At 45.3% G+C, this 22,944-nt stretch overlaps 1 protein-coding gene across 2 annotated transcripts in view; it reads right to left on the reverse strand.

The window, feature by feature from the left end:
* The window catches only part of SYN3 (synapsin III), a 465,355-nt gene that overhangs the window by 323,515 nt on the left and 118,896 nt on the right, over positions 1–22,944 (reverse strand). The gene's annotated exons all lie outside the window — the stretch shown is intronic.

Consider the following 22,944-nt stretch of genomic DNA (forward strand, 5'->3'; position numbering starts at 1 on the left):
CCCTGGGGTACTATATACTCCAATCACATGGGACCACAGTTGCCCCTGAGAAGACACGATCTGTTTCATGTTTGTAACTCTGTAGACTTGGGGGAAAGGAAGGGGATGTCAAAGTGGCATTCAGAGAGAGCACTGTGGAAATTAAGAATATTCCTAAGTGTTTAAAATGGAAACAAAGCAAGTCCAGAAATACCCTTGCCTACCTGCCTGCTCTTATTGTCTTGCAAAGCTTGCTCTTTTAATAATACCTCCCCTGTAGAATGGGCTGGCATTATTCATTTCTTGGGAAAGTTAGAGTTAACCACCACCCCCCCCCCAAATACACGTGTGAAAACAGGTGAGCTCTCTGCCACAACCAGCGGTTGGTGTATACATTTGTGGATCCTTCCCTGAGTGCCTGAGGCACATAGTAGGTGCTAAAGAGATCCACAAAAATTGGTGTTCTCTGACTTCACTTCTCAGGGTTCTGAACCATCTAAAGTCAACAACACTTCAGCAACTAGTAGGGGAAAAGGATGTGAAGACGCCAAAATGGCAGGCAGAATGAGGGGAGAAAGCAAGACATCACCTAGTCCGGCTCAGCCCCTGACTTGTTGTGGGTCTCTGAACCTGCTGCTTCTCTCTGGGCCTCAGCGTCCTCACTGGAACAAAGGAAGTTGGGCTAAGCGACCTCTGAGGGCCCTTCCTGGGGTGGCTGCCTCCAATTCCAGACTCAGAACCAAGGCTTTCAACACCCACCCCTCTGTTGTGTCTGTCCGAGTTCTCTTGGGACATTCTGTCACATAGCAGTAGTTGGTAAGAATCGAGATTACCAGCTACTGAGTACTTGCTGAGTGCCAGGCACCTCCAAGGGGCTTTTCAAGCCTTATCTCATCAAATCCTCACATAAAGCCCCTGTGAAGTAGGTACTTATCTAGGGCTGGGTCCCCTAGAAGCCAAGCCCAAAACAAGCTTCCAAAAATCTATGATTCACGGAGGGAGGGTGTGCTCTTGAGGCAAAGCTGTAAGGGAGTGAGGGAAGCAGGAAAGGAAGGGGAAGGGGCCAAGGAGAGGTGTAGTTGTGGGTAAAGTCCAGTCTTGGCCTAATCTCCAGGGCTCTGAAGTTGTCCCACCTTAAGGAGAGAGGCCTGGGTTTTTACATCCTCAGTATCACTCAGTTACCAAGTCCCCTGACAAAAGGGGGAAGGGTAACAGAGGGAGTCAGCCTTTGGGCTCTCTCAGGGATACAGCTGCCCTCAGCCAAAGGCTCTGAAGAAGCTGGTGGCACAGTTGTTACCATGGCACTCACAGTGCTGGGGGATGGGAGCACCGGCTGGCAAAGCGGGTCGGAGCAGAGAACCACAGCGTCCACACATCACTGTCATTAACCCATTCTGCAGATGCGGGAAACCGAGACCTGCAGTGACTGAACATGCTCTCAGGGTCACAGAACTATGCAGTGTAGAGGTTTGTACTGCTAGGTACAAATTGCACCTCCCATAAACAGTCCCTACCCCTGAGGGGGCAGGATGCATGTGCCTGTGTTTTCAGTGACTGGGGACTGAGATGTGCTTGGAATGGCGGAGTCTGGGAGCTGCGGCTTGCTGGTGCTGGGGGGCCCCGGGGCGGCATGTGTCTGTGAGGTGGGGGCTTGGCCCTCACCCCATGCAGGGGCCAGGGGGCCGCCCCGCTCTCCCACAGCTGCCTGGGCTCCTACGGCTGTCAGCGGCCTGCTCCATGCGGGGTGGGCCTCCTGCCAGGCTGCTGCTCAGGGAAGGGGAACATTATTCATCAGGGAGATAAGGCAGCTGATGAGAGACGGACCTCAGAGCAGCTGTTCCTCTGCAGCGGCCGGACCGGATGCTGGAGAAGCGGAGGGGAGGGGAAGGTGGGGGCAGCCCATTTTGAGATAAAAAATGATGGTACTTCGGGGAGGTGACGGGAGAACGCATTTGCAACCCGGGCTGGGCGGTAGTGAGTACTTGTACCCAAGGCTTCTCCACAAATATCCATGCCTGACAAGCCACATATGTGCTTCTGTCAGGTTAACGATCCAACAAGTCAGGGGCCCTCTTATCAGCTCGCTCGGCATGAAATATCCACCTGGTGGGGCACACGGTTCCCAGGAAGCCTCTTTCCCCAAGCTAATTGCTCAGGGCAAGCGTCTTGGGGCCCAGGGAAGCTAGATGCTCCTGGCTGGGCTACAGCCTTAAATCACTCTTTCCTGACACTCAGGTGGCAATGGCTTCAGGAAGGCTAAGTCCCCTTCCTGCTGCTCCCCTGGATCTCCCCTCTTTCCTCAAAGCTAGCCCTAACCCTCAATGCTAGCCCATACATGGCGGAACTTCCCAGATTGGGGAGCAAGAGTGGTGGCTGAGGTTTCTTTATCTTTTGTCTTTTGTTGATGTTTTGAAGGGAGCCATTAAAAGGGACCCTGAGGATTTCCCAGCAGGGGAGAGTTGGACGTGAGGTCTGTGAAGGGAAATGGGCTCCTAGGTAGGGTTCATGGACAACACCTGGGCTCTTCATGGTCCTCCGAGCCCCGGCCATCTCTCCAGTCTCCTCCCCTGCCCATAGCCCACCTTCCTTTCTGACCCGACTGGAGGTGGTCCTCAGAAGCCAGGGTCTCCCCTGCCCCATGCCCTGCCGTGGATTTGCCCACGCTGACCTCCCAGCTAACATTTATTCTATCTTAGCAGTCAGAGCAGGGAGGGGTGTACAGAAGGTTCTTTAAAAGTATCTATAATATGATACTTCTGTTTATATAAAAAAAAATCTAGAACAAATGCAGCAGAATGTTAAGATTCCAACAAGCAGGGTCAAGAACACACAGGTAACTGTGTTTATTAAGCACATAGTGTGTGTGAGGACCTTTTGTCTTTTTAAAAGATTGACCTTAATGCTGACAATTACCTTTTGAGGTAGATGTTTTTAAAAACAAGACAGCAGCACAGAGATATTAAGTAACTTCTCCAATGTCACACTGCAGAGGCAGGTAGCCTGGCTCCAAAATGGGTGTACCTTAGTATATGGGTGTTTGTTATATTATTCTCTGTACTTTTTTAATGCTTGAAATACTTTAGAATTATTTGTTTTAAATGTTTATTTTTGAGAAAGAGAGAGAGAGAGAGACAGACAAAGTGCAAGCAGGGGAGGGGCAGAAAGACAGGGAGACACAGAACCCGAAGCAGGCTCCAGGCTCTGAGCTGTTGGCCCAGAACCCAACTCAGGGCTTGAACCCACGAACCATGAGATCATGACCTGAGCTGAAGTCGCACACTTAACCGACTGAGCCACCCAGGCAACCCTAGAATTGTTTTTTTAAAGTATCTGAAGTAAGCATGGCAAAATGTTAATATTTGTTAGATTGAGGTGTTCAATTATCCATGTTTAAAGTTATTCCAAACTTTAAAAAATATATATGAATATTTCAAAAGAAAAAGAAAAAAAACCCTCAGTGTCGTTACTACTTCTCAGAAGCCTTCGGGAGCCTTCTCAAGCCCCCTCCTAACCCGCCTCCTCTAATCTCTCTTCTCTGTACTATCCCCCCTCATGGCTCTTATCATACCATATCTGTATCATACCATATCTGAGCTGTAGATTTATTTCCCGTTTCTCCCTCTGGGCTGTGAACTCCACCAGGGAAGGGGTGATGTTGGATTTATATCTGTATTTCCAGGGCCTGGCCTATTGCGGGCAATCTAGATGCTCCATAAAATTGTTAAACTGAATGGAGCTCCTCCAGGGGCCCCCTTGGGTGAGGACTGAGCAGTGGATGAAGGCAACACTGTGGAGGGTGGAGGGAACAAATGTGGGCCCTGCCCTCCCTGCTGGAGACATATGGCAATGATTTTAAGGACTATCACCCAGTCAGGGTTTCCAGCATAAATGCTTCCAGCTGCACCTTTCTCTGTGCACAGAAACTTCCTAAGACAGGATCTTGGCTGCTTCCAGCCCAGCTCACACGCCCATCAAAGACGTAGAGGGTAGAAGCAGCTTTCGAGGAAGCCATCTGGGCTTTACCCATTGCATCTCAAACTGTGACTCTGCTGGTTTGGCAGCTGCCGGAGGCTTCTTCCTTCTGGCGTAGGGGCCCTCGATCCAGACTGCACATTGGAATCACCTGGGGGAGCTCTCAAAACCATTCACACCTCTTCTTCCCTCTTTTCAGCCCACCTCCCCCCACCTGCAGAGATTCTGGTGTGTTTGGCTTGGGGCTGGAGGGTTTTAGAAGCTCTCCAGGTTGATAATCATGGGCAGCCAGGGCTGAGAACTGTTAGGTGCTCTTTGCAAAAAAGACAGCTGCCACTAGGTGAGCTGTGAAGGCACCTTCATTCAGTGCACCTTAACTCAGCATCTATTATGTGACAGGCATGGAGGAAGGAAGGAGTTTGAGATTTCTGTCCCATGGAGTGGCTAAAAAAAGCAGAAGAATTATTCAGCCAGTTTTGGTGTGCACAGATCACAAAGCCAGACTAGGAATGGTTGGGTCTGAGTACCTCCTGAGACCACATCAGCTACCACTGATAGACCATGAGATAATTCCCTGCTGAGTCCATAGTGATGGTCAGTTAGTGGCAGTGGAACAAGAAAGCAAGGTGGTAACTCTATATACTATCCTTAGGTATGTTTCCTCAAGGTTCAGCGGGGCATGGATTTATTCTTTTCCCGGCTTCTGGGGGGCAGGGGGCACTTCATATACTCAGTGTTGTTCAGGAGACATGTCGGCATGCAGTGATCACATAAAGCCAAGTCTGGCTGACCTGGGCAATGTATCTAAGTATTTAAATATACTTCCAACAAAATTTTAACACTGCTGTTGCATGGACTACTCTTTGAGAATGTCTGGTTAAGGCAAATGCTGGCTAAGCACACATGAGCTCATTTAATCCTTCCAATAACCCTAGAGGTCAATAAGTGGAATGTTATGGGCATGGCCTTTGGGCTTAATTCCTGCTTTTACCACTTAACAACTGTGTGATCCTGAAACAGTAGTTACCATTTTGATGCCTCAGTTTACCCAGCTGTAAAAAAATAGGATATAATAGTAGCATGCACCTCACAGTGTTGCTACAAGGATCAAAGAAGCCAATTCAGATAGAGTTGAGGCTGACAGTCCAGCACGTAGAGAGCCCTTGATTAATGTGACGGCAGCCGGGAGTGCCTGAGTGGCCCAGTCGGGTAAGCGTCTGACACTTGGTTTGAGTTCAAGTCAGGATTTCACGGTTCCATGAGTTCGAGCCTGGCATTAGCTTGGGATGGTCTCTCTTCCTCTCTCTCAAAATAAAGAAAGAAACTTCAAAAAAAATTTTAAAAATGTTATCTTAGCTAAACATTGATGCTGATAGGTAGGTAGCATTTGTGACATTTGGCAGAGTTTCTATGAGTATGACTTGTTAAAAAATTTCTTGAATACCTTAAACATAGAAAATTCATGTACATGAGACACATACAACAGTGCTATGTGCCCGCCCAGTCCCTGAGGCTTGCCTTCCAGAAGCTGATCTTGCCAGCTGTTTCCATGTTATAGCTCCACCCGTGGGTTTCACAGATTTCCTGCTGTTGTTAGTAACATGCTTCTCACAGTGCCATTATCACTTAACAACTCAGGGACCTCGGGGACCTCAGGGTCCCATCCCTGGTGAAAATTCTGCTTAGGGTCGTGTCTACCTTCCAAGTTCCTTGCCTGTACCACCAGTCCTGACAATGAACTTCAGATGCTTTTCCATGGCCAGAGACTTCAGAGTCTTCTCTATACTGCTCTGACTCATTTTTCTACATAGCAGCACACCTTAGAAATCATTTCATATCGGTACAAGTGGGTATACTTCTTTAGTTTTAATTGTATCTCATTACATGGCTTTTTGCTAATTTGTTTATCCAATCCACATGGACAGGTTGTTTCTAATCTTTAGCTATCAAAAAACACTTCTGAGAATGAAACTAATTCACACAATGTATGCCATACAACCTTTAAGTTGATTTATTTATTTTGAGAGAGAGACAGAGAGCATGAGTGGGGGAGGGACAGAGAGAGAGAGGGAGAGAGAATCCCAAGCAGGCTCCATGCTGTCAGTGCAGAGTCCAAGGTGGGGCTCGAACTCACGAACCATGAGATCATGACCTGAGCCGAAATCGAGTCAGACGCTCAGCCGACTCAGCCACCCAGATGTCCCTCCGGCCATACAACTTTGAATGCAATGTAGTGCCAATCAGTGCTTATAAGAATTTTATGTGCCATGGAGTTGGGTGCAAGAAAAAGATGTTTGACAGTATCTGCTTATATCTTGTGTATGCAAGATGATTTGGGCTACAAATAAGAACAATGAAAAAGTCAATAAAGAAAGTGTATTACTTATATCACTGGAATGAGGGAGTCACAGAAGTGAGTAAATCAGGGGCTCAACACCATCCTCAAGGACCTAAATGCTTTGTCCTTTTATTCTCAGGGATGGGCTTTAGTCCTCGTACTGCCCTTTCACGTTATCAGTGAGCACCCAAGCGCTCTGTGCTTGCAGGAAAGGGCCCCTTTCTTGTATTGCTTTTAAAAAGTTTGACAGACTTTCCAGAATCCCCTGGCAGATGCCTCTCAGACCTCACTGGTTGGAACTGCATCTTGGGCTCTTACCTAAACACATCTCTCTCAGTGGGAACAGAATGACCACACTGGCTTAAAGAAATCAAGATTCATCCCCTGGCACCGGAGAGGGGCCTATGTTTCCTTGAAACATATGGCCACCAAACATCTGAACAGACTCAGGATTTGACAGGGAAGAAAGAAGGTAAGAAACCAATAGCATACAGCATATCTTCTGAAAACTTTATTTTCATGGACGACCATATGTTGTTCTCTCAAGGAATTGGCTCATAGGATTATGTGTTTTCAGAGAACAATATTATTAAGTGTATTTACAATGACACATATGGATAAATTTAAAAATGCATTAATAACCCTTAAAATCTGCTACAAGGCTTTAATGAAGTCTGGCAGACCTAGTGGTACAAAGAACTCTTGACTTGGAATCAGAAAACACAAGTTTGAGACTCTCTGCCACTCTAGGCAAGACCTAGCAAATGTTTCCTCGGCACCCCCCCCAAGCCTCTGCTTTTCTCCTTCGTGAAACTGGCAGCTTGGAGGAAAATAAGATAATATGGACAGAGGAAAGAGGAATGGATTTTGCAGTTGGACCTGGCTCAGAATTCTAGTTTCATTAGCTGTGTGGCTATGGGAAAGTTCTGGATCTCACTTTCCTCATAGGTTAATGGTGATAAAAATGTGAGATTCATAAGGCCATTAAAAACAAGATAGAGGTGGGACCCCTGGGTGGCTCAGTCAGTTAAGCATCTGACTTCAGCTCAGGTCATGATCTCGCAGCTCACAAGTTCAAGTTCACAAGTTCGAGGTCCGCATTGGGCTCTGTGCTGACAGCTCAGAGCCTGGAGCCTGCTTCAGATTCTGCGCCTTCCTCTCTCACTGCCCCTCCCCCAGTCATGCTCGCTCTCTCTCTCTCTCTCTGTCCCAAAAATAAATAAAAACATTTAAAAAATTATTTAAAAAAACAAGACAGAGGTATGAGTCGCATAAAATAAAATGTATCTATTTAAAAGGTATAGTTTGATGAGCTTTGACAAATGTATATGCCCATATAACCATCACGCCAGTCAAGATAAATACTTTTATCACTAGAAAACTTGCCTTGTGCCCTCAGTAGTCAACCTCCTCCATTCCCTTGTTCCCTAGGCACACATTGATCTTTCAGTGACTATAGATTACTTAGACTTCTTCTAGAATTTCATACAGATGGAATTATAAAGTATTTATACTTTATAAGACTCTTTTGTGTCTAGCTTCTGTTGCTCAACATAATATCTTTGAGATTCTGTGTTACGTGTTATGGAAGATGGACCGGAAGATAGCCCAACATGACTCCTGCTTCCTGTGTTCAGGCACCTATACGATCCCCTTCTCTAAATATGGGCAGGACCTGGGACTTGTTCCTAGAATACAGCAAAGGTGATGGGCTTTCACTTTCGAGACAGCATTACATTATATAAGTCTGTCTTGCCAGCAGACTCACTCTCTTTTTCCCTTGCTTTGAAGGAGCAAGCTGCCATATTGTTCAAGGGCTTATGGAAAGGGCCATGTGACAAGAAATTGTGGGCAGCCTCCAGGAGCTGAGGGTGGCCTCAGCTGGTTACCAGCAAAAAGCCTTTTAAAGCCACGAGGAAAATAATTCTGCCAACAACCTGCATGAACTTGGAAGTGGTTCCATTGCCAATCAAACCGCCAGATAAGAACCAAGCCCTGGATGATATCTTGATTTCAGTCTTACAGAAGGCATGGCTACACTGTGCCCAGACTTCTGACCTACAGAAACTGTGAGATGATAAATAGGTGTTATCTTAAGTCAACATATTTGTGGGGATTTGCTACTCAACGTAGAAAACTAATATGTATCTCTCAGTGGTTTGTTCCTTTTTGTCACGGAGAAGCATTCCATTATGTGAATGTATCACATTTTGTTTATCTATCCATCGGTTGATGGACATTTGGATTGTTTCCAATTTGGGGTTATTATGAATACAGTTGCTATGAAAATTCTCGTATGAGTCATTTAGTAGACATGTTTTATTTCTCTTTGGGGAAAAGTCTAGCAGGGGAATGGATGGACTATATGAGACATATAGTTAACTTTACAAGAAACTGGCAAACTGTTCTGCAGAGAGGCAGCACCATTTCACACTCCTACTAGCCATGTACGAGAGTTCTAGTTGTTCTGCAACCTTGACAAAAGTTTTTGCATTGTCAGTCTTTTAAATTTGATATCTCGTTATAGTTTTTATTTGCATTTTCCTGACAGTAAATGTCTGGCCTCATTGCATGGGCTTATTAGCCATTTTTTAATGTATCTTCTTTGCCAAGTACCTGATTAAATTTTTTTTAATGTTTACTCATTTTTGAGACAGAGAAAGAGAGACGGACAGTGTGAGTAGGGGCAGGGCAGAAAGAGAGGGAGACACAGAATCTGACGCAGGCTCTAGGCTCTGAGCTATCAGCACAGCACCCGATGCAGGGCTCAAACCCACGAACTGTGAGATCACGACCTGAGTCAACGTCGGAAGCTCAACCGACTGAGCCACTCAGGTGCCCCATGCCAAGTACCTGTTTAAATCTTACGATACTGCCATCCCAACATCTTCTTTTAAGAAAGCAATACATATATAATGTGATTGGCATTTAATAGACACCAAATAAAAGAAAGCTATTATGACTTATGCTATCTTTAACATCACTTAAGAAATAAAGCTCTATGATTCTATAAAGAGCCCACAAAGTATACTTTTAATAATATATTCTAAATCCTTGTCCTGAAGAAGGGTAAGAGGAGAAAGAGTAAAAGAGGTTACGTAACAGTGGGGGAGGAGCAGAAATGCCAGAGCCCCTAGGATTTGAGCTGGATGACTTTATGGGCAGGAGGTATTGTCCAGTTTAGGGATGGTGGGGGAGCTTTGTCTTAAAGATGTTGGGGATGAAGGGAAAGCTGGCATCGGAGGGGCTTCATTGCAGAGCCTCAAACTGGGGTGAGTGCTGAGGGCCCCCCTGACCTGTCATCCAAAGGGTTCCAAATACCTCTATTTAAGGCAGCAGAGATTTTGATCATTTTGTTGCAAGCTAAAGTGTATTACTTTGTGTGTTGGCCCTGCAGTCACTGGGAAGGGGGCTGGAGGACAGAGCTAAGCACGTGTGAGGGGACATCACAGGAATCCTGGAACAACTCTCTATCAGAGATGCTAAAATTAGCACATCTCCTTCCTCACTGCTCCTCCTGCCCCAGCTCTAATTAATCCCATGGCCCCAAGCTCCAGGCCTCAGATCTAAACATCCTTGCTTCAAGGGGCCTCAGAAGGTTGATTTTCTAAAGCATCTGGAGAAGGCAATAAAGGCAATGACTGTGCCAAATAAGCTTCTCAAAGCCCAAATTTTCTCTCAAAGGGGAGAAAAAAAAGTTTTATAGGGATTTTTCTCCTAATAAATGTGACATGTGCTTAAAGAAAAGAAAAAAAAAAAAAAAAAAAACCCACAGCCCAGCAACATGCAAGGAACAGGGTAAGAGAATATAGTAGCCCCAAGATCCAGAGACAATGTTGACATTCCAAAGTATTTCCTCCCATATTTCCAATATGTAAACATGCCTATAAATGCACATATTTCTAACTAAGATGGAAGTATACAAACATGCTATCTTGCAATCTTTCTTTACACTTGCTGTTGCACAGAGATCTTTGCATGCCAAAATGTAAACATCTAAACCTTTTTGTTGGCTACACAGTATACTTGCTGCCTATTTAGATTATTAAAAATTATTACAAAAAAATACCCTGGGAAGAATGCCTCTATTACTCTATCTCTTTGGACTTTTAACTTTTTCCTTACCAAAGGTCTTTAGTAGGGAACTTACAGGTCAAAGATCATTTAAATGTATACTGTACTCCAGAAAACTCATATTAATCTTCACTTACATGAACGGTTAGTTGGAAGGCCAGCTTCCTCTACCCTCAGTAACATGAAATCAATCTTCTTAAAATCTGAAAAACACGTCTCCGAGTTTCCTTCATGTTTCCTTTGATAATTATCGAGATTTAACATCTTTTTACCTATTTGTTCATAGGCCATTCTTTTTAACGAATTAGGTTTATATCCACTGTTTATTTTTATATTCGGATATTCATCTTTAGTAAGTTATAAGAACTATTTAAATATGGGAGTAGTCATCCTTTGTCATAGTTTGCAGTATTTTTTCCGCATCTATCATTTTCTCTGAACAGGAGGTTTTATCCCGAGGGAGCTATGGGGTTGAGGGTACAGAGAGGTCCATGGTAGCAGCCAGGAGGCATGTTAGCTTTACTGGCCCTTACTGTCCCACTGGTGTGAGATGTATCAAAGCTTCTCTGTGCCACCGGGGGTGGATGCTCACACAACTTGCAGTCCACCCTCTTGCTCGAGTGTCTTCTTGTCCTGCAGAGGATGAAACGCTGGGAACTCTGTTCTCAGACTCTCTTGTGGCTAAGATTCTGAATATAAATCAGATTTGGCCAACTGGAAGCACTTGCTGAAATTTGGAGAGTAGAAGTGAGGTGGTGATCATCTCCCTGCCCCCTCTGTCTGTTTTCTGCTGGCAGACAAGTTTCTGGAGGCATAAATGTGGTTTCTCCAGGGCCCTTCTCCAGCTTCTTGGGTGCTGAGAGGCCGCTGAGATGGCAGAAGCTTCCAGATTCTGGCTTTCTGAATCCCAGTGACGTCAGAGTGCTCTTGAATGGAAACATCTGGTGGGTCACTTCTGCGGTACTCCAGAAGCTTCTCAGAGGCCCAGCCTGGAGCCTACTTCTCCATTCCTGTCAATGGTAGCCTACATACCTAAATTCCTATAGCCAGCTCCTTTCTGCTTAAAAATTCCTACAATATTTTCTGCTGCCAGCACTGAATTACAATAGATTTTTCCAGTATCTCCCATGGCTTCTAAATGCTACCACTTCTTTGTACTTGCTCGGGATTTTTCTCACCCCTCCTCTCTGCAGGTGTTTACTACAGTGTCTCTAGCATCCTCTAAGGCTTTATGTAATTCTTTATATGCAGATTTCCTTGCAAGTGATATAACGGAAAAGGATGAGTTTGCCATCCTGCTTGGGTTCACATCCTGGCTCAGCCATTCCTGCTTGAGCAAGTTGCTTACACTCTAGATGCCTCAGTTGGCTTATCTGTAAAAATCATACCATAGGGATGACAACACCTGATGCAGGGGACTGTTCTCAGAGCCATGCATGCTCAGATAAGCAGCAGGTACCCAGTACTTTCCTCCATATAATGCATTGAGCTGCCTTTCCTTGTATTAGCATGACTCTGGGCAGGTTACTAAGCTCTCAGAACCTCACTTTTCTTCCATGCAAACTAGGGACTCTAATAACTACCTCTCAGAATTGCTGTGACCATCAGAGGAGACAGTACAATTGGAAGTAAATTCTAGGCCTAAGACCAGGCATTGCTTGAAGACTACTTCTTAGCTAAGAACAAAAGCCACACAATACACAGTCATTTCTTATTCAACAAGGATTTGCTGTATACCTATTATGTGCCAGGTACTGTGCTGGGACCTGAGGTTATGGAGGTGAACAGGATAGATGTGGTCCCTGCTCTTATGGGAGAGGGGGTGGGCACACCAATCCAGGTGAACACACACATACAATGATAAATAGTGCTGAGTGCTACGAAGGAAATAGTTGGGGGTCTGTAAGAAGTGAAAACCAGATGCTCGCATAGGGGTGGGAAAACTTCCTGTTACAAGACAATTAAGTTCTGGGGATGCCATGGACCCCGTGGTGACCATAGCTAACAATATTGTACTATATAATTGAGAGTTACTGAGAGAGTAGATCTTAAGTGTTCTCACCACACACACACACACACACACACACACACACAAAATAGTAACCATGTAGGGTGATGGAGGTGTTAACTGACCTTACTGTGTTAATCATTTCACAATATACACGCATATCAAATAATTACAATATACACCTTAAACTTGCATGATGCTGTCAATTATAACTCAATAAACCCATCAGGAATGAAAAAAAAAGAAGTGGTCTAGGAATTCATTTCTGATAACTGGACATTTAGGATCATTTGTCCCAGCCACCCTAAGCCCTCAGAATCATCTCCCGCCCCATCTCCCATGCCCATCCATATCTATCCTTCTGATGAGAAAGTCAGATCCTCAGAAAGTGGAAATGCAGGTCTTGGCCAGGACAATGATGAGGAGCTCTCTGCCCTCGGGTTGTGGGTGCTTCAGGAATGCCAACTTGTCAGGGACTGGAGACTACCTGGGAAGAGCTGGAGTGGAGTTGGGGTTGGGGGATGACTGGGTGGCAACAACTCAGAGAGGTGAGTTTAAGGAAAAAGGAGAGGAGAAGCTTAGAGAAGTGGAGAAATTGGAATTTAGAGAAACATGGGGGAGAAGGTGCATGTGCTTGGGATACTGGGAAACGGCCAGGAATTCTGATAACCTGGAATCAATTCCTGGTCTTCACAAAATGAAAACTGGGCCCTACTTCCTTCAGGAAGCAGCATGGTGAAATAGAACAAAACTGGATCAGCTGAGCTAGGTTCTGGTCCCACTGTGTCACTTACCACCTCTGAGGCCACAGGCCTAATGCTCTGAAGCTCAGCTCCTTCCCCTCTTTGTGGGCATAAGCGTGTCTGCTATGCCCACCTCTAGGGCTGCCCGTTCTCTTCATTCCTCAGCTACTTATTGGCTCATCTGGTACGAGACGCAGCACCGGGCACTGGGCTACTGAGATGAACGAGGCACAGTCTTTGCTCTCAAGTTGCTCAGGGAGCACTGGAAGAGACCCCCATATACACCGATACTGCTAAAATTATCAAGAAATGGCAGAGAGAACACAGAAGCCCAGAGAAGGGAGCCCTACATCAGCCAGGAACAGTTTCCTGAAGGAGTCAACCCTTGAGAAGAGTCTTAAAAATTGGGTGTGTTGGGTGCTTAAGTGCAGGAGACTGGAAATTAAGGCACTGCGGGGAGAGACTGCAAGTGTAAGCATTTTGTAGCTTCCTGATTATACATGTGTGGGGAGGGGACATTTTCACTCCAGAGTCAGGGGAACCTGACAGGTTCACCCCGTACTACATATGCTGTTGCCTTGGCCTCCTCTGCCTGGCCTGCTGGACAAATACCTACTCATCCTTTCAGATCTGGCTCAAATACTACCTTCCTGGTAATGAAAGCCTTCCCTGAGCCCTGCAGGGGAGCTGGCCTCTCTCTGCTGTGCTCCGCTGTTATCTCATACACTTCTCCCTCAAGGCCCTCAGCCCCCCAGTGGCGCACATTTATTTCACAACTTGGTTTCCCACCAGTTGGGAACACGTCCAGAGTACATACAGTACCTTCTCTTTTGCAACATTATCACAGCCCATTATTGTGACAGTCAGATAGTAGGTGCTCAGTAAGTGTTTGTTCAACTGGACGAGTCTTATTCTGGAGTGAGACTAGATCCTGGGCCCCTGTTACTGGCCTGCTTGTGTGTATTTACCCTCTGAAAGTTTCATCTTGTAACACTTACAGGCTGGGAGGTAGGGGCTGGCGAATCACTGCTGAGAAACAGAAATTGAAACAAATGTGGAGTGAGGGCTTCAGATGCAAAACTGTAGTCTAGAGAATAGAATGTTAGTCTCCTTTACATATTATATAGAAAGGGGGAAATGGTCCAAGGTCCTACTTTGAACTTTTCTGTTATTGATCCTGTGCCCCTGGCACAGGTTGCCATGATAGATGGCCAGTGGATGGCCAGTCGTTACCTCAACAACTCAACCTTCTCTTTTGGCCTTCTATTTTCCCAACCTCCCTTATAGCTAGTTCTAGCCATGTGACCCAATTCTAGCCAACGAGGCAAAAGTGGAAATCTGGGAGGGGCTTCTGGGGTGTTTCTACTTCCCTTAAACAGAAGAGGCATGAGAGGAGAAGGGCCACCTGGGACCTCTTCTTCCTGACCCAAACATTGACACGATTCCTCCAACTACAGGCAGCCAAGTTGGGACAAATTGTGACAGTTACTTTTATGTGTCAACTTGACTGGGCCATGGGTGTCCAGATGTCTGGTTCAATAGTATTTTGGGGGAGGGGGGTCTGTGTGGGTGTGTGTTTCTGGATGAGATGAACTTTTCAATCTGTAAACTAAGTAAAACAAACTGCCCTCCCCAGTGTGGGGTGGGCCTCATCCAATCTGTTGAAGGCCTGAGTAGAAGAAAAGGCTGAATAAGAAAGAATGCTTTCTCTCTGCTGGACTTTGAGCTGGGACACCAGTCTCCTCCTGGCTTTGGACTTGAACTAGAATTTTTACCATCAGCTCTCCTGCTGCTCAAGCTTTTGGACCTGGGTTAGAACTACCTCATCAGCTCTCTTGGGTCCAGCTTGATGACTGCAGATCTTAGACTTCTTGGACTCCAAAATCATGTGAGTCAACCCTTGTAATCTTTATGTATTTGTACGTAATATTTAATATATGTATTATACATATTTACATATTGCTCCTATTGGTTCTGTTTCTCCAGAGAACCAGGACTAATGCAGACACTGAGGTGTTCCCCCATGAGAATAAAAAGCCAACATGCTAAGTATGGCAGGGTAGAAAAACAAGAAGCACCTAGATCCTTGACAGCAAAATCTCTCGCTGCACCCAATCTGGAAACACCTCCATCTAGACTCTGATTATGTGAGGGGAAAAAAAATGTCTTTACTGCCTACGCTGCTACATGTCAAGTTTTCTCTTACATGCAGTGAAAGCATTCCTGACCCACCCAATTATCTCACATCTCTGAGCCTCATTTCCTCAGCTACACAGAGTAAGACAAGGGGAAGGGAATGGCCTTAAATGAAACCCACAGCATTTTCCAGTGCCATCGAATGCAGGGTTCTGAGCAAGGGGCTTCAGGGAGGCAAAGGCATTAGTGTCAAGGAGTGGGGACTCTGGGGCCAGATCTCCTGGCTTGGAAGCCTAGCTCCACCACCCATTTAAACACATTACTTAGTCTCTATGTGTATCAGTTTCTTCGGGAGTAAAGTAGGGATCATAACAGAACTGTTTAATGGGGTTCTTGGGAGGATTCACTGAATTCATGGAAGGCACCTCAAACAATGCTTGGCACGTAGCTAAGAATTAGACATGGGTCAGACCCTTGGGGGTTTGGAGTTTAGTTTGGAAGTCAAGAAACACACACACATACAAACACGACACAGAAACTTTAAAGATGAACATTCACAATTGAAAAAAAAAAAAGGGAGAATCCCTTTTCTTCTTCCACTCTAAAGTAAACCTAGCAGCTCATTATCCTGAGAGAGGAGAGGCTAAAACCTTAATGGCCTTCAAGGAAGATTCAGATAAGTCGGTGGATGACAAAACCATAACCATGTGCTAACAAAGAAGCAAGGCATTTGGGGATAACCTCAGGATTTGACATTAACTGTGACAATATTAAATAGCAAAAGCTAATACTTCATAGCATTTTTTTTAACAGTTTTTAAAGCACTGTCATGAATTTGAACAATTGTGTTTGGAAAGGGCAATTACTATGTCAAATTCTTTCCAAACCTGGTCTCAAATTTTGATCCTCACTGCATTACATAATGAACATAATTCTGGTTTTACAGATGAGAGACCACAGGGGTACTGTGACGCTCACGTGCGACGTAGCAAGTGAATGCACTCTAACTTTTTAAAAACAGGTGTTTAAAAATGTGCGAGGTTATCACACGTGGTAGCTCAGAAATCATACACTCTCCAGTGATGTTTGGGAACCTATACTCCTACCCCCCTCCAAGACCCCTGCAAGGGGCCCACAACCCTCCTGAGGGCCCTGTTTGACACACTTCTCTCGCAGAGAACTCTCTCCGGCTCTCTCTGGGTCTCTAGACTCTCTCAGGCAGGTTGTGAAGGAGCTGATCTGACCCCACCTCAGCCAAGCCGCCTGCCCCACCTCTGAGCACTGTGCCCTTCAGGAATGTGAGTGCCTGGGCCTGGCGCCTGCCAGTGTGAGGTAAAGGTGCACTGATGGCATTGCTTTCCTTTCCTCTAAAGTCTCAGATTCCTGAAGCATGAATCTGCCTCTAAACACCTGCGATCCGAGGCCCACCCTTGGGGAGCACCACTTATTCAAGGAGGTGCTTCACGGGCCAGGCTGCACTGCAGGATGCTGTTTTGGAGCTGTCTCACCCAGGAAAGGGCATCCTTTATTTTCCAGGAGCAGAGCTCTCAGTCATGACAATTACACAGTGACACTTGGACGCCCACAAGGGTGGGGACTCTGAAACTACTTCTAGCTCCCTCCTCCTGCAGAAATGGCAGCAGTAGAGTCCATCAGACCTGGATTTCAAGTAGGCTCTGGAGCCAGACTGCCTGGGTTCAAATTCCCACTTAGCTACTTCCGAGCCCTACGATTTTAGGCAAGTAACTTTCATGCTCTGTGACTCAGAAGAGAGTAACAGTACTTCATAGAGTTGTTAAGAGTGCTTAAGTGAGTTCATGAAAACTTCCTGGCATGTAGTTAGCACATGATGAATTTCAGCAATTTTTGTCCTGTGATTTTGAGCAGGTCTTGAAGCCTCAGTTTCCTCATCTGTATAATGGGGAGTAATAACACGATGCTGAATTCACTCTCTTTTCTCCCTTTGGTAATACTCATCACACTTGTAATTATTCATCTGATGTCTGTCCCCATTCATGCTGCATATTCCCGCAGCAGGGCTGACTAGAGTGCCCAGCACATAGTAGGTGCTCCACATTCATTTGACAGAGGAATGGTATTGCTGTCAGGACTGAATGAAACGATGAGATGCAGTCTGGTCTGACAAGGAATCCTAATTTCACTCTGTGTGTGTGTGTGTGTGTGTGTGTGTGTGTGTGTGTGTGTGTGTTTAGGTCTCTCTGTGTGTCTTAAAGAGGGATTTGGAATCTCAAGAAACATGGGCTGGTTTCCTAGCCTAGTCCTTACTACCTGTGTGACCACAAGTGAGTACCTGACCTGTCTGAACTTCAGTGCCCTCCACTGTAAAATGTTGATGGTGGAACTGACCTGCTTAGGAAGATCAACCAAGACAGGTATGGTAAGTATCCAGTCCTGCACCCACTTCCTAGCTGGTGGCCCACACACAGCAGCTCCCTTCTCCACTCCTCTGATTTGTATGGATTGAGCCAAATGCACAATAAAAATTATAATAATGAACACTTATTGAGCACTTACTCTGTGCCAGGCACTGCAGTAAGAGCTTTCTCATTAAAACAAGGCACTGGTTTTGAAGTGAGACTTAGGAGAAGGAGTCTTTTTGTAAGCAGGGACGGGGTTAGGGCATCGAGACAGCATTTACATATATCCTCAGAAGAGAGAGAAAATGCTGACTGTCTCTTGTGCTTGTAGAAAGGGAAAAGCTGGTCTGTGATGGAGGTTATGGGTCCACCACGGGCCCTCCATGAGGCTTTGTCCAGGGCAGCTCTGCATTTACCCACATGAGCTTCTACTTAGGAAAAAAAAAAGTTCTGTTGCTTAAAATAAAAATAAATAAATAAAATTAAAAGGCCTGGAAATCCTTCACATAATGGAAAGAACACAGGCCTGGAGTTAAAAACCTGGCTTCTGGTCCTGGCCCCGTCACTAACCAGCCCAAGACCTTGAACAAGTCAGTTCCCCTTTTGAGCCTTAGTCCCTTTATAGGTGAAATGAGGAAGTTAGATATGTAACAGTTTCTGAGGCCTTTTTTAGCTAAAATATTCTGAAAGGGTGTGACCTTCTGTCTCTGATGGAACTTTCCAATCAAAACCCGGACCAGTACATAACGATGCACTTGAATCAAGAGAGGGTTGAAATGGAATATTTCTTAAGCAGCCACTCAGCCCAGGGCCATCTTCATAGATCCTTGTTCTGAGAAGATCCTCTTCCATCTTTCAGCCCTGATGGAATCCCTTACGTCTTGGTCTTTGCCAAGTTCTAGGCAAATTTCCTCACAAACTTCTATTTATCCTTCAAACCCCAGTGTAGATATCACAGACATTTAGTCATTCAGTGACTATTTATTGAACACCTACTATGTGCCAGGCACTCTTCTAAACGCTATACAGTGAACAAAACACAATCTACGCCCTGTTATTTTAATGTGGAAGGTGTTTTCTATCCAGCCCTTTGCACAGATGTCTGTATTTACACAATTAGGCTTTAAATTACACGTCAGCCTTCCTATTAGACTGTCCACTCTACGAGGACAATGGCTATATATACTCCTTCCTTCATCCCTAGTTCTCCATTGGAATGTCTGGCAGATGGTGTACACTTGATACATTTTTTCCCCTGATGATATAAAGAACCAGGAGCACATAATGCCGTCATTAGTACTCCATCCCAAACAACAAACTGGCATTTATTAAGTATTGAGTATCTTTTCTGGACAAGACTCAGTACCTAATACTTTTCTACTTAGATTTTAAGATGGCATGTTTGATTATTTGATTAATATCTTCCCCTTGCTCATTACACTGTGAGCTACACGAGAGCGAGAAATAGGTCTGTCTAGTTTACTGATGTAGCAACACCATCTGATATAGGTATTAAGCACACAGCACTCAAACATGTTGAATGAATGAGTACTGGGGAAAGGAGGGGTAAACTCAGGAGATGCAAAATCATGAGAGTTGCAGTCTTCAGTGCGAATCAGTCTAGGCGGGTCCTAGAAGCACAGTAGATACCATGTGCTTATTAGAAGGCACTTATGAATGGGAGCTGGTCTTCCAGTAGAGTAACAAGCACCTGACAGTCAGCTAAAACGGTGCGGTGAACGACAAAGGGCTGCATTCTCGCTACAAACAGATTAAACGTTAGACAATGGGCTTTGGAGCCAATAAGATCTCAGTTCAAATCTCATTTCTGCTACTTACTAGCTGAGTTGAGTCTTCGGGTGACACTTAACCCACCTGAACATCTGTTTCCTCATTGGAAACATGAGCCCTGAATGAGCAAATGCATGTTATGCACATAGTATAGTGTCTGGCTTTTAGTTGAAGGTGCACAAGTGTTAGCTCTTACTATTTCCTGCCATTAAAGCAGACCCACAACATCCTCCAGCCCTGAGTCAAGTTCCTTTGTCTCAGCAAACCTTTTTTTTTTTCTTTTTATCATCACACAGCTCCCATTTAACTGTCCCTACCTTTTGTTTCTCTCACAGGGACTGATCATATACCCTACTTTTCCTGTTTAGATTTTTATTTAACAAATATTTTTATCATATTCATTATGTACCATATTCTATTCTAAATGCTTGAGATTTTTTTCCAGTTTTATTGAGATATAATTGACATCCAGCACTGTATAAGTTTAAGATGTACAGCATAATGACCTGACTCACATATGCCATGAAATGGTAACTACAATAAAGTCATCTCATATAAATACAAATTTTTTTCCCTTTGATGAGAACTCTTAGGATTTACTCTCTCAACTTTCATATATAGTGCAAAGCAGTGGTGAATAGTCATCAGGTTGTACACTACCTCCCTAGTCCTTATTTATCTTGTAACTAGAAGTTTGCAGATTTTAATTCCTTAGTTCCTAGGACAACCCTCTGCAGTCAGTTACCATTTTACAGAGGAGGAAATTGAGGCCAGGAGATTTTAGTAACTTGCTGAGGGCACACAGCTGGGAAGTGGTCCTGCCAGGATTCAAACCCAGGCAGTCTGACTGAATGCTGCATTCTGGAACCCAAGGGCCACACTGACTTTCTGCCTCACAAGGTCCACTAATCATTCTCTGAGCCAGGCGCAGCCCTGCCAGCTTGAGCTGAAACTGCTTATGGGAGGGACAAGTGGGCTCCTGCCTCCCAGCATCTCTGTTCTTCTGAAGTGAGCAGAGCCATGTAATAGTGCAGCCCAGCTGTTAGGAGAGGCCCGTAGACCCCTATAAGAACTGGGAGGTTGTATGGCTTAGTCAAAGAGGGTATTCCAGCTCTGCTCTGAATTCCCCAGAATTCCCCACCAATGGGAAGGGAAAGAAGGCACATCCCACGCCACCCTCTGGGTTGTTGCTGTTCCCAACACACATTTCTTTTGCATGAGCATAGGGCGTGGTGCTAGAGATAAATTCTTGAGCAAGACATCTGCTGCCCTTGAGTACAGGATGGTGTTGGGAGACAAGCAAGGACACGGGCCATTCAAAACAGTGCTGTGAGGGTAGCCCATGCAGCTCCCAAGTCCCAGGCTGGGCTGACTGAAGGAGAACGTACAGTGAGGCTTCTAAATGCAAGCATTAGAAGGGAATGAGCAAGATGGGTGGGAGTTGGCCACGCCAAGGATATTCTCTGAAGGTGGCAAAACAGGTTTTTCAGGCAAGAATGGCGGACACCTCGACACCACAGCCTTATTATGGAAAATAGTTTTTATTAGCCCATTTTTCAGATAAGAAAATGAAGGCTCAGGAAGCACCTTGCTTCAAGTCACTCTGCAAGTAAGTAATTGTTCCAAAGCATCCACACCTGAGAATAGAAGCTTTTATGAAACATGTACATCAAAGGGTGAGGGCGCTAGTGGGCAGATTTAGAGACCCTTATAGACCCAGCTTCTAACGGAAGATCTGGTACTGTCACTGACTGTTGGGAAAGGCTACTTAAACTTTCTAAGCTCCAATTTCCACATGTGTTGGCATCTGCCTCAGGGTCAGTTTCACTTCTATTGGCAAACAGAGCAGATCTGACTATGCCTCAAGTCAGAAGTTGCACATCAGTGGCCTGAATTAAATACAGCCCCTGGAGGCAAAAAGAACCAGTGATTTAAAATTTGTTTTTAATGTTTATTTATTTTTGAGAGAGAAAGAGAGAGCATGAGCAGAAGAGGGGCAGAGAGAGAGGGAGACATGGAATCAGAAGCAGGGTCCAGGCTCTGAGCTGTCAGCAACAGAGCCTGACACGGAGCTTGAACTCACAAACTGCGAGATCATGACCTGAGCCAAGGTCGGACGCTTAACCGACTGAGCCACCCAGGCATCCTAAGAACCAGTGATTTTAGACAAACTCTACAGATGAGGTTTAGAGTGGTTCATTATTTTCCCAAGTTTTCATTGCTAAAATGTGGCAGAGCCAGAATTTAAGCAATGCTGGTCTGGACTCAACGTCCATGGCCTTAAAGCAGCACATTCTCTACTGTTTTTGTACAGAGCAATGGCAACTGACACTCAGCCTCTAGGTCTGGGAGACATTAGGGAGTAGTGGGGACTATGGTGAACTACAGAGTCCATGCCTTAACTAAAGGAATGCTTCTGTGATTGATCCTGGGTAAGGCCAGCAAATGTTATGTGCCTCATTTTTATCTTCTGTATAGTGGGCATGATAATTAAGCCTACTTCATAGGATTATCTTGGAAACTAACATGCCTACCACACAGTAAACATTATATAAGTGTAAGCTGTTACTATTGTTACTATTTGACCAATGACTTTGTCTTAATGTGCACTTAAATATGGTATGGTGAGCTAGGAACATCCTGATGCACAGCATCACTGCAGCCTCTTCTTCCTCCTTTTGAGTAACAACAGGGTCCATGGAGGGATCAGGGAAAAGAACCAACATCTCCAGGCCACAAGCCATGAGCTTCATGCATCAGCAGCAGCCTTCACAGCTGGCTGCAAAAGCCCCTCAGTGAGCTCATGGTTACCACCGGCCGCTAGGCTGAAAAGAATGTGAGGTGCCACGGGCAGTCTTCCAGGGACCCAAGAAGGGAGGCCTCATCCTTTCAGGATGTCTCAAGCTTCAGATAAAACCCTTCCTGTGTTCCAGCTCATAGCTGGCAGAGGCAATCGGCAATGACTGATTGCAATGGGTGAGTTGTCGAAAAGATGTGTGTGTGAATCAAATGCCAGCTAGCGGAGGCAAAGCGTGCATTCAGGACGCTGGTGGGAAGACCATCAATTGCACAATGGTTTGTTTTGCACCTACTATATATTCGGCTCTGGGCCAGGCATTTAGGAGGTAATGAAGTTCACCTGTCTGTACTGCTTCTGCACACTGTAACAACAATTATCTCTCTTGATCCTTGGCACAACCCTACAGTGCAAGCAGGCCTTATTTCCTGGGTAAAGACAGGTAACAGCAGAAATTACCAAGCACAGCAGAAACTAGATACCTGTTGGCCAAACTTGTTTCCTTTGCCACCTGGGTACCCAGCTGGACTACATTTCCCAGCAGCCTTTGTGGTTGGGGCTGGCAGGTGACTGAGTTCTGGCCGCTGGAACACGTGCCATACTGGTGAGAATGATGAAGAAGCCTGGCCCATAAAAATCTTTCCAAGCAATCCTCTTTCCTCTCTTTCTTATCGGCTAGCAGATGCAGACAGCCTGCAGAGGATTTTGAGGACCTAGGGATGATGGAG

The sequence above is a fragment of the Leopardus geoffroyi genome, chromosome B4, assembly GCF_018350155.1.
Source record: "Leopardus geoffroyi isolate Oge1 chromosome B4, O.geoffroyi_Oge1_pat1.0, whole genome shotgun sequence".
Classification (NCBI taxonomy): Eukaryota; Metazoa; Chordata; class Mammalia; order Carnivora; family Felidae; genus Leopardus; species Leopardus geoffroyi.